Consider the following 17,542-nt stretch of genomic DNA (forward strand, 5'->3'; position numbering starts at 1 on the left):
AGGGGTAGGCAACCTCGGCTCTTTTATGACTCATGGACTTCAACTCCCAGAATTCCTGAGCCAGCTATGCTGGCTCAGGAATTCTGGGAGTTGAAGTCCATGAGTCATAAAAGAGCCGAGGTTGCCTACCCCTGCCCCAGGGCCTAATATTGTTAATGTTTCCCTTACCTATGGATAAGTTCCATTGCCCTAAAGAACCTTGTTAGGCTTCAGATTTCAAACTGTCTCCTTGAAGACTATTTACAGCCCCTTATCCCAGGGGAGAACGTCATCCATTGATTCCACCCAACATCAGTTCCTCTGACTGGCAGAGAAGGTGTCCAAGGTCTCAGGCAGAGAAAAGTTCTACTAATTGCCTGTTACCTGATCCTTTAAAACATTTAACAGTCATCGATGCCAGGTATTGATCCCAAGACCTTTTCCTTACAAGACATTTGTTGTATCACGGAGAGGTAGAAAGCCGAAAAACTCTCCTGCATTGTGTGTAGTTACTGTAGAACCAGGAAGGCTGTCATCCAGCAAAAGAACATTTTATTTATTTATTTATTTATTTATTTATTTAAATTTATATCCCGCCCTTCTCCTTGCGGACTCAGGGCGGCTTACAACCGGGTAAAAATATAACATTCAGAATGCCTTGGCACAAGTCCCCTGCATTTTCAGATTGCCAAAGACACCTGTCCTAAACCCTGGAAAGCTGATGCCAATCTGGTACTGGTCAAGTATGCTGTTGCACAAATCCCAGAATTCCCAGCTAATAGCCATGTACTGTAATATTATATATATACATACTCTGGAGCGATGTGGAAAGTTAATATAGATAACACTGAATCACACCTCAATTGATAAGCTGATTTGATAGAAGGCAGCTTTCTATGCACCTAATAATTAGTAATGAATTACTGTTATTACTGTCTAAATGTAAGGAATGCATTCTAATCCCATTGAATGCAAAAGTCCAACTGATTTGTATCAAGAACAAATGATATGTGCTTCACCAATTCCACAAATTATGAGGAAAATCGCTAGATTCCAATTGGCTTGCTGTGTTTTGGAATTTGCAGTATCAACATTCTTTCTAGTATATCCTTTGTCATTGTTCATAGACAACATATTATGCAATCAATTTTTTCATTCCAAACTAAACTCAGCAGCTCATTTTATTGGAGGATTTATGAATTGTACCTTCCAAATCACCTGAACATAAAGTGCTGTTACTGATGTGAAATCCATATACCGGTAGTAGAATATTGTGTAAGCTGGGCTACAAAAATAACTCTCTGGTCTTCCTTTCCTCCCCAGAGAGATAAGGAGAAATAGTTGTTGTTGTTGTTTTTTTGCCAACTCATTTCCCAGATCAAAGAACACAGAAGTCAGCCAAGATGAAGCTTCAGTTGCCCATTAAAAGTTTGGGCAGAAAAAGAGACCTAGTGGAAACCAATTAATTTATTCAAACCTTTGCTCAAGTAATTTGCTGGTAAAAACGTAACATTTTAACACCTTACCATTTAGCTTTCTAGAATGTCTGCTAGACTATGTTTGCATCATCTCAAATCATACAGCCAACAGTAAAAATGGAAGATGATGGCAACTGTAGTCCTGCATATCTGAAGGGCCCCAGGTTGGGGGAGCTGTTACAAGTAAGCTGTGTTGTGACTTTGCTGTACCTTGTACTTCTCAGAGTTGGCATAAATATACTTTAGACAAGTATATAGATGCCCACAAATGTATTTAAAAAGCCATGTGTTTGGTAGCCAGTGAGATGTATACATAGAGAAGTCTTTCTCATAAAGGTGAATTTTGTTTGTCTCAGAATTCTTCATTGCTCATGTAGCCATTCAGCACTGGAGATGGGCAGGAGTATCTACTGGGCAGTTCAAAATAATCAAGATAGTGAATGCAACCAAACAATTGAAACCTTACCCTTTTTAATATGAATCTTGGCATTTCTAAAAAGGGGTGGGGCTTCAATCACACAGTCATGGGTGCCATCTTGATTTTTGTTTTTCCTTACTTTCTGCAAATGTATCTTGGAGACAGGAATTTTAGCATGACATTTTAATCCCTTCATATTTTATTTATTTACATACTGCCTTTATTAGTTTTACAAATAATTTAAACAAAATGGGGCAGCTGTCTGTAATTGTTATTATTACCATCATCATTATCATATTTTTAATGCCAGGGAAGAAGGAATGAACTAATAGTTTTTCTGCCTAAGATGCCAAAATAGCTTGTAACTACACTCTTTGATATGCCATTTACTATTCTGCCCCATCAACAAAATATCTTGGACCAGCTCTGAATAGCAGAGTAGCTATTTGGTCCAAGGTAAGCATATTTCAGGGAAAATCCTAAGTGTATTGAGACTGTTTATTCACAGTTAAAAGCAGTTAAAGCTTAAGGAAGCAGAAACAATATTCAACAATCCATATGGAAAAATACAATCAAACTGAACACAACTCCAGTATTTTCCCCACATCATTTTGATATGGAGAAAGAAATACAGGAGATATTATTACTGAAGTGTCACTATATTTCCTTAAGTGCAAGAGGTGCACCAGAAATCTCCTAGTCAGTCCTTTTCTGTATATCAAGCACTTGCTTGCTTTCAGCAGAAACAGCATGACTGATCTGAACATATAAAGTTAACACCAACATCCTGTTGAACTCTCTGCTACAGCACAGTTGGCAGACAGGATAATAAACTAGCAGGTTTTTTTCCTCCATTTGGCAAATAAATGGCTCTTCTTGGAGAAATGAAAAGGGTGAAATGAAAGTTATGCTACTATTTTAAATCCCAAGGATTTTTTTTCCAAGCATTTTAAAAACACATAAAATTTAAAGAGCTGAAGAAAGTACATCTTCAAATCACAATTGAGAAAAAGCTGTGTTGAAATTAATGAGGCATATTTTTGGATAAACAAGTATAGAATTGCATTATGGTTTGTACAACTTGCAATAAACACATTTTCTGGGTTTTTTTAAAGTTCATTAACATTTTTAGCTCCTCCCCCAACCCGGAGATAATTACCTGGAGTCTCTAAATCCGGTTTTGTTTTGTTTTTAAATTCTTGAACTTCTGATCCCAATGATAATATATTACACCATTTTGATGTGGGTGATCCAGAAATTGTTGTAAAAGATCTGAAATAGAAACAGAAGGAAACAGAAAATCCCTGTCCCACTTGCGTTATTGCACCCAGTTTTACTGAACCTCAAAATATTTAGTATAACCACAAAAAGTTGTCTACCTCTGCCATAACTGAATGTATGAAGAAGTTGTCTTATCAAGATATCAAGACATTGTGGTTTATTTTGATAGCCAGATAAAATTAATTACATGAGGATGGAGTCTGAACTCAAGAACTAGTGATGAGCAATGTAAGGGAAGAAAGAGAAGTTTGTTGAAGAAGTTACAAATAACTTTGAGGTTCAACACAAGGGTAATTCTTCTATACTTCTGAGGTTTGGTGATGACATGAAGAATTGTCCTCTTTTCAAGAGAGATAGTGAATGAATTTGTGAATCTTCACCTGATCTGATCTTTAGTCCCTCAGATACCCTGTTGCCTGCTCTGTTTCGCAGATATCTTTTAGAGAGGCAGTGTCTCCAAATTCATCACTTTGTAGTGGTTCCCGATTGGGAAGCCATCCCATTAGCTGTATTTGTACAAAACTCTTATCTATGGATAGCTTTACCATAATCATTAATCCAGTTTTTTGAGTTTCTGAACCAGAAGGTTTGTACAACATGCTAGGCTAAGATTGGTTGGCTGGTTTGTAGATCAGTGTACAAACTGTGTGAATATTCCCAATCACCTATGGCTTGGTGACTTTAAAAAAAACCTGGAAAAAGTGGTTTAATCAAGTTCCAGATGGAATCCCTTCTAACTGATAATTGTTCTGTGACTGCAGAATTTTTAAAAGGGATATTTTTATGCCACTCAACAGCTAGAAGATTAATGCTCCCTTGTGCACAAGGGATTAAAGTATTTATTACCTTTATAAGCTGTTGGAATCATTCTACTAAAAGGCAGGTTATAAATGTTAAAATTAAATATGCATCCATGTTTGTAGAGCAATGGCAGGATGTAGAACATTTATGGTCTTTGAAGAAACATTTTGCTGGCAACTGCAGTAACAGAATGTTTGATTCAGTGGACAGTTGATTGGATTCAGCAGAGCTGTTCATGTGTCCTTTAAGCCTTGCAGTAAAACAGAAGGCCTCAGCAATGTTTCCTGTATCCGGATGAACACTGTTATTAAAAAGGACAGGAGTGCTGAGTACAGACCGTACATATCCTCCTACCTAAGAAACAAAATAAGGATGATGGGAATTATTGAACAGATTTCAGCTGAAAAGTAAATGTAAGCCTTTTTTTCCTCCCCAGATTTGGGTTAAATTAATTTAAAAATAGAAAAAGAAACGTTATTCAGCTATACTATGTATCCCCTTTCCCATGGACATATAGACAGCCAAACTATCCTGAATTTCTGATAGAGTTGATTTCCCAATTCTTTAATTCTATTATGAAGTTTATAGGATCCTAGTTATTAGATCTGCCTCCATTTCCTTTGGTCCTCAATTATATCTTCCTATTTCAACTTGCAACTATCACTGTTGCTATTTTTATTAGAATTTTACAATTTAAAAAAATGAATAAAAATGAAAAGAAAAAGAAAAAAGATACAAAAAAGGGGAAAACAAGTGAAAGAAAGGAAAGAAAATGTAGAATTTTTACTTCCATCCTTTTTTATCAGTACTTACAATCTGACTCTTTCTCCTCCATCTTTTACCCTAACCCATCTTTCAGTTCAGTCTTTTCTTCTCTCAGCAAAAAGTCCATATGCATGCTTCCATCTTATTAAAAAAGTCTTTATTGTTTTTCCCATGACCCAATTGGTCAGGTTTGCCATTTTCACAAGGTCTAATGGATACATTTGAAAACATGAGAAATTTTGGGAAATGGGTGTATTCACAAAATAGCTGCTGGGGAGACATTTGTCCATTCACAAAATGATGCCTTGGACCAATAGTTATAAAGTATTAATTAATCAGAATGTTCCTTGCCATCTGTTGTAATGAGCTTATCAGTAGGAGATTTCTTTTCTCCTTTTGGAGGACAATATTTTCTAACTTGGCTCTTAGATATGGAGCAAACTAATGAAAATGCAGCTTTATCTCATTTGCAGAGAAAGAAAAAAAACCCCATTACCATAGCATCCATCCGTCTGCCACTCCTATGAAGAATAAACATACCATCTGTGAGTCATAACTCAAAGAGAGGAGAACATGTTGGATCATACAATATAGAAGAGTCCCAGGAAGTCAGAAGAAAAAGCTTAGGTGATGGACATGCAGTTAAGCTACATGCCAGTCAGTACTATGCCATTCCATATATTAATATTACAAGCCTGTGTGATTCATTTGTGGTTCCCATGCAAGCTGACAGTGTAGAATGCCTTAAAATAGAGAATACCCTGGTACCCCTTTGTCATTATAACTATACTATGTATAGTATTATATCAGTCTTAGTATTATGCCCACATCCTCTCCAGCACAGTGAACATATAGTGAGCATTTAATTACTATTACAGTCACTGCTCAACACATGTTAACACCCTTATGTTCCCTGTTCCTGACCTCAATGATGATTATGCACTGAGTTTCCCAATCATGTAGACATCACTGGAAGATCTGAAAGGTGAGGTTAGGAACAGGTTGTAATGGAGAAAATGTGGTCCCTATAAGTTGAAAATGACTTGATGGCACTTGACCCATCAAATCACGCAGGAGCCTTATTTACACTGACAGTGTCTATTTCATCTTTTCCTAATCAGGCATCACCAGGCCAAAAACCATTAGCATAAATGATGACATTAAAATGGCCATTTCATATGCCTTACCCAGCTATGAGAGGTCCTATGGCAGTACATTGCTGGCCCTTTTTGTTTTAATCATTCTAAATAATTCACTGCCTTTAGACTTGATCATTCTACTGCTCACTGACAAACTAAAAGGAGCTGGTCCCACGACTGGGAGAGAGTGTCATTCCTGTCTCATTTCAGACTTGGGTCATTTATCTTATTCTCTGTTTCTTGATACAGTATTTAATTAGTTACTGTTCCATTAATGAAGCTTTTTTTTCTTGTAGTGGTATTACTTTTCTTTTTATTGCTTCTTTAAGTGTTTTTACAAAGTATTAAAGCAATGTAGGGAGCCAGTTTGGTATGTAAAAGTTAAGGCTTAATGCTAAAAGCCAGGAGACTGGGAGTTCTGTTCCCACCTGAGACACAAAGCAGAGCAAGATATAAATTAATAATAAGTTAATAATTGGTTATTTTTCACCTGCAAATCAAGCTATTCATACAGTATGGCTGCTTAACATGCAAATGTCTAATTCCTTTTTATCTTAATGCTTAATGCTGGGCTAATATGTTTCATCACTGGCAATCCTTATGCTCATAGGGCCAGACACCCTTTGCAAACCTAACTGGGAGCGTTTTACAGTCAAGCGATTTTCCTAAAAGCAATGCAGGTAATCCTCGACTTACAATCACAACTGAGCCCAAAATTTCTGTTGCTAAGGGAGATATTTGTTAAATGAGATTTGCCCCATTTACGACCTTTCTTGCCCTGGTTGTTAAGTGAATCACTGTAGTTGTTAAGTTAGAAACATAGTTGTTAAGTGACTCTGGCTTTCCGATTGACTTTGCTTACCAGAAGGTTGCAAAAAGTGATTCCATGACCCTGGGACACTGCAACTGTCATAAATACGACTCTGTTGCCAAGCGTCTGACTTTTGATCACATGACCATGGGAATGCTGCAGTGGTCATAAGTGTGAAAAACAGCCATAAGTCACTTTTTCCAGTGCTGCGGTAACTTTGAATGGTCACTAAATGAACTGTTGTAAGTAGAGGATTACCTGTGTTTCCATTTTGCAAAAATGGATAATATGGCAGAATTCAGCAGAAGATGTCACGATTTCATATGTCATAATAGCAAAGTGAAATAAAATAAATGTGGACAAATTTAGCAATATTACCGAGTATCATTAGAGTTTGGTGGTGTCATTTCTGAAAGTTAGTTCTCACACTGTCAAATGTAAACAATTTGATACTAGATCAAAGTTGTTACCAAAATAAAGAACAAATAGAAATTGCGTCTCCTTTCCAAAAGAGATTCACTTTACCGTTTTATATAGAACAGGTGGAAGAAAGAGCCACCAAAATGTGAACACTTATTGTTATAAATGGAGCTTGCATTTGATACACATCAGTCTCTGGAATTCTTTCATAATGATTTCATAGTTTTGTTATAAAAATTTTTACTCATCTGAGAATGAAGGCAAATATACATGTCCCAGGATAATGTTGCAGGATCCAATCTGAGTCGGTCACCAGGGCCAGAATTTTATTCTTCCAAACTTTTGGACTGGAGCCCATCCTTGGGAACTTCTCTGTCTCATCTGAGCCTTATGTATCTCTTACTAATCTGAGCCTTTGTGTCCTAGAAAATATAGTCTTTAGTGCTAGTCATGAGAGGTCTGATGTTATCTTTCACAAGAGCCTATGTAAAAATATTGACATTTTTGAAATCTAACAGTTTGGTGGTATTTGTGCCATTTTAAAAATTTAAATTTATTTTAATTTTGTGATTTTGTCACTAGAATTCAGTTATTATTTTGTGTAGCAATCCCCAAACTTTACTGCTGCGTGGACCAGCAGGAGGGGGAGATGCAAATCATCTTCACGTGCACATGCTCAACCACTGCTTGCGCAGCCCAGTTCCCAATGGGCCACAGCCTGGCACTGGTCCATGGCCCCGGGGTTGGGGACTTCTGTTCTAGTGTTTTCCAGTCATACACCATTACTAACTTTCAGTCTCTCACTTCCCCAAAAATTGTTCCAAAAAATTGTTCAAAGAAGAAAGGACAAAAAAAAAATATGACATGTTTAAAAAATACTCTTCAGTCTAGCTGTTAAAATATAAACAAGAAAAAAAGGCATCCAACTTATTTTTTTTTCTTCCAAGAATATTCAGCAATTTAATCATAGTACTGACATTTCTGCAAATCAACAAATGGTTAATCAATATACTGCTATTTTTCTTTCAATTGTGTACAAGGTGCTTATTATCTACTAATGGCCTATTATGCACAACTCATTTATTTAGCCATTTTCCTCTTAATCCTGTTTTTGTGGCCACCTACCGCACAAATTTGTAGAAACCTCTTTTTAAAAGATGAGGCTAGATGAATTTACATAACCATAGGCCTATTGTGAGGAGAGAGAGTTAATTTTAACAATGTTCTGCCTTACAATACCATTTATTATTTAAATAATTTATTCTGCTCTATAATAAAGATTTGATGTGATTTGATATTTTAATGATTCTTGGCAGTTTGTTGGCTGTAACTGAAAGTTGGGCTCAAAAAGTCTGACTGAAATCTTCCCTCTGCTATTTGTATATAGCTATTTGCTATCTGCACATGCTATTTTGAAAATAAATAGGCTATTTGTGTATTAGATATTACTGGTGTATCCTTCAGAGGTCTTTTGTGACCATGTTGCAACACTAGGAAAAGTAGTAAGCAAGCATTGGTAGTGGCAGTGGTGTTACGGTGTAGAAATTAAGAACTCCTGGTGACTGGTTCCCTGCTGTTTAATTGGCAACATAGTGGAAGTGGTTTGCTCTTTCCAGCTTCCAAGTTGATTTACTTCTTAGTGTAGCCCAGCATTTGTCCATCTCTGCAATTTTAAGATGTGTGGACTTCAAGTCCCAGAATTTCCCAGCCAGCATATATGAAGTCCCCACATCTTAAAGTTGTGGAGATTGAGAAACACTGGGCTAGCCAAAGGTCTGAAATTCCTAGTCAGTTCCACATCCAAATTCTAACCAAGGGCAACTTGCTTAGCCCTCTATAATTAGCCATGATTGGTTGAGTACTGCCACACTAGTAAAATCTTTAAGAGTCTTGTATGACTCAGAGAATCACTTTATAGGGGAGATGGGTGACATAAAAATTTAATAAATCAGTTAAAATGAGCAACGTGAAATAAATGAATATTATTTTGCCTTTGCAATATATAGCAACAGCAACATCACTTAAACTTATATACCACTCTACAGTGCTTTACAGCAGTCTCTGAGCAGTTTACAGTATCAGCATATTGTTCCTAACAATTTGGGTCCTCATTTCAACCTTGATCCGGTCAGGATCGAACTCCTGGCAGTGGGCAGAGTTAGCCTGCAATACTGCATTCTAATCACTGTGCCAGCAGACTTCATTGGAATTTTTTCCCAAAGAATATTTTCTATTGAGATCATATAGGAAGTTCTTAACGTAATGACTTTATTTCAAGCCAGAGAGGAAACTGACTTCTTTTTATATATTAATCCCATGTGTACATATTAAATGAGCAAGAAACTACAATTTATTTTCAGTCTTGTTTAAAAGAAACTTTTTTTGACACAAAGGAAAAAAAATGTACCATATAAAAAAGGAGTACTGTACTGTAAGGAGATTTGAGCGAGTTGAAGTTATTTTAAGAAAAACGTGCAACACGTACACAAAGATATAATTTGTAAAACAGTTATAGGGAAGAGCCAATACTTGTTATTTGTTAGGGGTGTTTTTTTTAGTAATACATGATCTGACACTATTTAGCATCCCAATGTTCAGTGTCCCTCAATTATTGATTGCTTACATTTGGCTCAATGACAGGCTGAATTTGGCTGTCCAGATATTACTTTTGTAAGTATACTTGTTTTTAATTAGTCAAATTTTATCTTGGAAACATTTTATTCTTGATGAATCAGAATCAGAAGAAAGTGGAGTCCACAGTTTAATTGTCCTGTAATAGCTGTTAACAATTGCCTCTGCATATTTTCAACAAATAGTCTTGCTTCTTCGGAAACACAAGCCATTTCACCCGCCCCATATTACACATATTAAGTGGTACACAACCCAAATAGCAGACATAATCCTGCCATGTTATTAAAAAAAATCTTGGCATTCTTTCAGCTGTGTAACCCTGCTTTGATGTCTCCTGGGATCACACATCCCCCACCCCAAAGAATGTTCCTTTGACTCTAGTTTACGTATGAGTGATCACACCTGTTGAACAAGCAAGTCTGCTAATACCTTAAGTTTCCTTATCTTTTTCTGTCTTCAGAGAATATTTTTGACATGAATGGCCTTCTGGGGAATCTCTGTTGAAAGAAAATTCTGGGAAATGTTGTAACATGTTCACACTTTGACCAGGAACAATGTTGCCATATTAAAATCAAGAATAGATCCTAGGTTTTTCCTGTTTTTTTCCTGTTCCTTCATATTGTTTGTGTTTTTATAATTAAGATACCTTATAACAGGGGTGTCAAACTCGCAACATCACGTGACATGTCGCAACGTATCGCAACTTTTTTTCCATTGCCGGCAATGGGGTGGGCGTGGTTTCGCCATGACGCATCCGGCCCACGGGCTGGCAGTTTGACACCCCTGCCTTATAAGCTTTCAAAGAAGATTGCTGCAATGAGTCAAGTTTCCCTATATATAGGATTAGCATGCTGGTGATTTAAATACCAAAGAATCTTATCAATCAAAAATATTAGACTTTTTTCAAGATTTTTGTACTTAATTTCTGTATTCTAGGGATGGAAAATTTTTGGTGGATGAGGATTAAACCTTTTTCAAAGAATCAAAAACCAATGGTGCAGATCAGGTGGAACCACATCTTGCACCTTAAAATTTCCATTATTTTTAAGATTTTTTTTATGTCTGAAATGTTGAGATCCCTGTGTATTATAAAACATACAGAACAATACATAAAGCAGGAATATAAACATTCAAAATCAAAAGAATCCTGTCATCATCCAGAGCAGTGGTTCTCAACCTTTTTAATGCCGCGACCCCAACCGGTCGTAAGTCGAGGACTAAACCAATCATAAGTCGAGGACTAAACCGGTCGTAAGTCGAGGACTACCCAACCGGTCGTAAGTCGAGGACTTTCCCTGCCCGGGAGCACCGCACATGCGTGGTTCCGCCCCCTGTGCTGGCCGAGGCGTAGCTGGCAAGCGGCAGAGATGGAGCAGGCCGACCACCAGCTGGCCCAGCTCAAGGGAGGTAAAGCACCTGCCGGAAAAGAGGGAATAAAATGGCAGACAAAAAAAAATGGCGGACAGCCTTGCTTGGCGACCCCCATGAAATGGTCAATCGACCCCAAATGGGGTCCCGACCCACAGGTTGAGAACCACTGATCCAGAGGAATAATCTCAAAACCCTGCCTCCAAGACTAGAGGGAACAACCAAGTCTTTAGAGATCGCAAAAGTCAGGAAGGAAAGGGATATTGGAACACCTGGAGGAAATACTACTGCAGAAGAAGAAGGCAGTGACTGGAAAGACTTGTTTTAAGTTAGGTCACATTTATTTCAGTGAGGAAAGCTCAAACCTGACTCCATCTGGAGCCATCACTACTTCTCTATGTAAAATCACCACAGGGTTAGTTATTTTTATTGCTTTATTAAATTAGTATTTATTAGAATGCTTTTGAAAGGATCTTAACACTTAATCTTAGATTAGTCTGAGATTAATTTGCACACATAACAAATCCTGACTTATTTACCATCTATTATAATTGTAGATATCTCCAAACAGGATTATAAGCAATCTTTAATAGCAAAGGTTACTGTCTGGCACTACCTCCTGATTTTCATCAGAAATCAAGAAGTCTCATTGTTCATCCCAGTGAAGAAGCATAGTGAAATCCAGTATACTTCTTATTTAACCTTAAGTCAATTTTATTGTTTAAATATGTCTGGAATCAAAGTTGTTGAAGAATAAAGAATGTACGTGCCTGCATGGACACATGTGCAATAAGCTGTTTATGGCCAGGTTTCTTTGTCTAAGGAAATTGGACCTGTAAAGTTACCTTCAAACCCTATATCACTCAGGAAATTGGAATGTATGAAAAGATCAATTTATTGCACTGGGTGTGTCAAAAGGGAAAAAATGTGTAAATGTATTTGCTCAATAAAGTCTTTTGCAGCCTTAGGGGAAAGAAGGTGTTGTTCTCTCTCTCTCTCTCTCTCTCTCTCTCTCTCTCTCTCTCTCTCTCTCTCTCTCCCAAATTCCTTCTTTCTGCCAAGTGCAATTTCTTAAGGGTCTAGAAAGGATCTTGAGAAATAAGGAAAAAAGGCAGTCCTCAAAATTTCTTGGGAATTTTGACCCCATCAGAAGTTTGAAAGACAGAGCCATTCTGCTTGAAATAGTCATTCATCTCAAACTCTGTTGGCCCTAATCAGTTTAGTGTTTCTTTTTCTTTGAGAGTAAAAAGCTTTCACAAAAAGCTTATTTATTCACTGTCCATTTTGGAACACTGCTGTCTATTTTTCCCCTTCTTTCAGGCAATAGAATAGCTTAACAACTGGGCTGTTACCAAAGTCGTTCAACGTTCCATAACAAAAAAGGGTTGCTGGGTATATTTCAGTTTTATTCAGCCTTTTCAGCAAAGAATTTAATAAAGAATATATATTTTTTCTTTGCATCATTTTCTCTTACAAAAAATCATGTGAGTAGGCTAGGCTAGCTTTCTCTTGTTTGACTGCCATCCTGATCTGTGTCCCAGTTCCAGAATTTGCAATAATTCCCATGCTGGCTGAGAATCTTGAAAGCTAGAGAGTGAATTTGTAAAGGATTCCCAAGTTGTTGAAGGTTGGTTTGTATCAGAGTGTGCAACAATCAAAATTTACCTATACCAAGTGAATTTCATAGTTCAATAGGAATTTGAAACTTTACTAGGTAAATGTGCATTACATTTTAGTTTAAAGACTTCCAGATTGATTCAGAATTCCCAGATTTCCTTCAGAATACCAGGATTTCTTTGTGCATAAAAACAACTGCATATGATATCCTAACTTATGAGAAAATACATAAAAATGTATGTTTTTGAGAGTAAAGTTAAAAAAAGAAATGAGCAGTAGTAGCAGGGTGGAAAACAGGGATACTCATGAGACTTCCTCCCTTCCTAGCCAGTAATTTTAGTGCTATTCCATGATGAGTCAAAGTCAACTTCACCCATCCAATCATCTCAAGAAGGTCTGTTGCTCTTTGAGATTTCTGGGTATTGGGCCAGAAGCTTTCTTTATGGCAGTCCCTGCGTTATGGTTCATGCTTCCCCTGGACACCTAAACAGCACTTTCCCTTCTCATATTCATCAGGTATTCAGCTCCACTTTTTGCTATTGGTTTCATCTCTTCTATAGCTTATTTTACGGGGCAGTGTGTGTGTTTTTTTTTTGTTCTTACTTCTGTGTATACCACCTACAGTTACACTATTGGTTAACAAATAAAATAAATTAATTAACATGTGTGCAGTTCATACTACTCCAAGTATGCTCTGCTTTATGTTTTTTAAAGATAATTTTATTGATTCTTTTAAACAAGAAAAATAAAAACTAACAAGAACCAATAATTAAGAAGAGAGAAGGAAAAAGAGTAAAGAAAGCAAAAGAGAATAAGGCCAAGAATGCAGAAAGTAAAATTTTAAAAAAAGAAAAAAATGACTTACCATTTTCCTTTAAAATAGTTATAAGTATAAATTTAAACGGACATCTTACTTTATAGTTACAATGTAACTTCCATTTCCCCCCCATCATCTACTGTTTTTTTCTAATCAAGCCTATATATCATAATTTCATTTTTTTTGTTTCACAAAAAAAGTCCAGAAAGGGTCAGCATTACAATAAACCAGTGTGTTTTCTCTAATCAAATTAGTCAATTTTGCCATTTCCACAAGCTCCATCATTTGTACCATCCGCTCTTCCATTGTGAGCAATGCCAAATCTTTCCACCATTATGTATATACTGTGTAAGTCTTGCTGTTGTGTACATAAGAAAACTATTGAGATGTACATCCTTCAGATGTCAAATCTTTTCTTCATTTTACTTTGACATCTGCCTGAGCAAATTGCATTATGTCACTGTAAGTACTAAGTATGAATTAGGGCAGCCATAAGCCATAAGCTTGAAGGGAGTCAAGCTATTCTCCAAAGCACCTGAAGGCTGGACAAGAGGCAATGGATGGAAACTAATCAAAGAGAGAAGCAACCTAGAACTAAGGAGAAATTTTCTGACAGTTAGAACAATTAATCAGTGGAACAACCTGCCTCCAGAAGCTGTGAATGCTCCAATACTGGAAGTTTTTAAGAAGAAACTGGAAAGCCATTTGTCTGAAATGGTATAGGGTTTCCTGCCTGAGCAGGGGTTGGACTAGATGACCTCCAATGTCCCTTCCAACTTTATCATTATTTTTATTATTAAGTCATCAAAAACTCAGCACAACATCCAGTTCCCAAGTAATAGATTGGTACTGCGAAAGAATGTATTGTAACATTAAAAAAAGATAAAGGAAAATAAAGTTATGTTTGTTCCAACTCCCCATAGTGCAACAGTATTTTTAGAAAGCTGCTGTGTTTTAAATAGTTCATTGAAGTTTCCAGAAGTGGAAAGTTGAGATTGAAGGCTAGAAAGGAGAAGTAACTTTGCTGACCTATTTTCAGGACTAATCCTCAGTTAGCATGTCTGTTCTGTAATACTCTAGGGCTCAGGATATATAACTAATGATTATAATTTTACAAATACAAATGCACATTCTGAATTAAAAACTATCCTAAGCCACAGCTTGTTTAACAAGTCATGAGTAAAAGCACAATTACATAAAACTAGAATTAGTTCTCCACATCTGTCCTGCCTCCTTTTGGGATTACAATCCATAATGCACCATTAAAGGCCAATTATGGTTTCTTATAAATCATAGTTTACATGCCACAGTAGTTGGATTCACATTCTGTGAAACCCCAAAAGAAACAATTCAGTGGTTTAGCATGATGTGTGAAATATTAATTAGGGAAGTACAAAACTTCCTGAGAAATTTCAGTTGCTGTAACCAGACATTTGATTCACTATAAAATGTGTGGCTTGTCTACTCAGAAGTAAATCTCATTTATCTCAGTGGGCTTACTTTAAGGGAAGTAGTTCGCAGATGATACTTACAGTTCCTGTGATCAGAAATCTCTAAACATGCCCTGTGACCCTTTGTTCTAGAAACAACTGGGTTGCAAGCTGGAAGCGCAGAGCCACATTGGAAAAACATTGGTAATCTTCAAATTTCTCTCTTTCCCACCTACCCTACTTTGCTCAGGTATTTTCTTCCTTAACTGTGTTACTTACACAAAACTGGGCAACCTGCTTCTTACTAGGGTTGTGACAGTCACTGCAGTACTAAGAAAACAAAGCAATATTTTAGAAGGAAATTGCCAAAGTAATAATACTGTTTTCCAATTTTGATGACTGGAAAGATGTAATATTTCCACAACAGAAAAACTGCAGTATCTTATTCAGCTTTACAAATGAGTAACTTTGGGGCATATGTTGCAATTTAAATGAATTTACTTGAATATTACTGATTGCCCTTTAGCTTTACTTCAAGGAGGTTAGCTCTCGACTGGGGGTTGATATCAAGGTATATGTGTTTGGACCAATCAGGCCACGAGAAAATCAGCTGTAAGGGGTGTTTTCATCCTTTCTCAGCAGATTCAGTTCTTTTGCAAATGACACTAAGATTGTTTAACCCCATCTTTCCCAATTCATTTTACTTTTGCACTTTCAGCTTAATTGTGGAGAAATTACTTACATTGGCAGAACAAAACCAATGGGCAGAGAAGGATCAAGGGTATTAATTCTACCCACTGATTCTTGTCTGCCTGTATTATTATTTGTTAAGAATAGTTTTACACAATCCTTCAGGGAAGATTTGTCCAGCTTTGCAATACTGTGACTCCATAAATAATATATGAGTTTGTGTGTTGCTTCCCCATGTATAAAATATTATTTCATTGGGGTCAGGATTGGGCAATAACTAAATGTACTGCTTAATTATTAAATGTTGGTCTGTGTGCGTATTTTTTCACAGTTCTGCAGCCACCTACCAGGATTTGCCCAGGCAAAGAGGGAGCTCTGTCAAAATTCACTCCTGCTTTGCCTGGGAACACCCATAGTCTTCTTGCCCAGACAAAGCAAGGAGCAAAGTCTAGAGTGAGTTTTGACAGAACTCCTACAAAACCTTGCAACTTTGATCAGATTAAAAATAATAATAATAGTGACAACCTCTAAAATGCTTATGTCCTCCTGGTTGATCCTCTCCCATAATTTGAGATTAAAAGTTGTGACATCTCTTTATTGCTATCTGGATTTTGAAAATCAGATGTGGTAGCTAGTCTGTTCTTCATATAATAATATAATATAATAATATAATATAATATAATAATATAATATAATATAATATAATATAATATAATATAATATAATATAATATAATATAATATAATATAATATAATATAATATAATATAATATAATATAATATAATATAATAAATATAATATAATATAATATAATATAATATAATATAATATAATATAATATAATAATATAATAATATAATATAATATAATATAATATAATATAATATAATATGTAATATAATATAATATAATATGTAATATAATATAATATAATATGTAATATAATATAATATAATATAATAATATATAATAAATATAATAAATATAATATAATATAATATAATATAATATAATATAATATAATATAATATAATATAATTAATATAATATAATATAATATAATATAATATAATATAATATAATATAATATAATATAATATAATATAATATAATATAATATAATATAATATATGATAGATAGATTGATTATGTGACATTACATCAGTGTTGACTGTTAGTGACCATGTGGTTAGATTTTCTCCATGAAAATCTGTCCCTAATATGGTTTGTCATGACTTCCAATGGTGTACCACTGCCGCTGTAACTGAATCCATCCATTTTGTTGCTGGTTTTCCACTTCTTCTTTTTTGTTCCACTTTTCCCAGCATCAAAGCCTTCTCCAGAGAGCTTTGCATACTGTATCCAACGTAGGATAATTTGAGTCTGGTTATTTGAGTTTGAGTGAGAACTCTGGGTTGTTTGTTTGATGATCCATGTGTTTGTTTTCTGGACTATATCCACAGTATTCTTAGGAGTTTTCTCCAACACCAAAGTTCAAAAGTGTCTGTACTCTTCCTATCCTGTAATATAATGAATAATGATGGAAAAATTTGGTAGTGCAAATCTATAATAAAAAGAAATAGCAATGTGAAATGTCCAATAGCAAATAAGGACATTTTATTTATTCAGTTGTTAAATTTATATCCTACTTTTTCTTCAGGAGCTCAACATGATGTCAGTAGTATTTCCTCCTCCCCCACAAAAACTCCTGAGGTGAATCGCAATGAAAGAATGACTCAAAATGTTATTTATTTGTTTAAACACGCTATATGGCCACCTATCTTGTAGCAATGACTCTAGGTGGTATATGGAGTTAAAAACAATTTCAACAAGGGAAACAATCCAAGCCTTAATGTCTGCAAGCACAACAACAATTCCAGCGCATAAGAAAACAAT

The sequence above is a fragment of the Protobothrops mucrosquamatus genome, unplaced genomic scaffold (assembly GCF_001527695.2).
Source record: "Protobothrops mucrosquamatus isolate PMUCROS unplaced genomic scaffold, P.Mucros_1.0 scaffold_90, whole genome shotgun sequence".
Lineage (NCBI taxonomy): Eukaryota > Metazoa > Chordata > Lepidosauria > Squamata > Viperidae > Protobothrops > Protobothrops mucrosquamatus.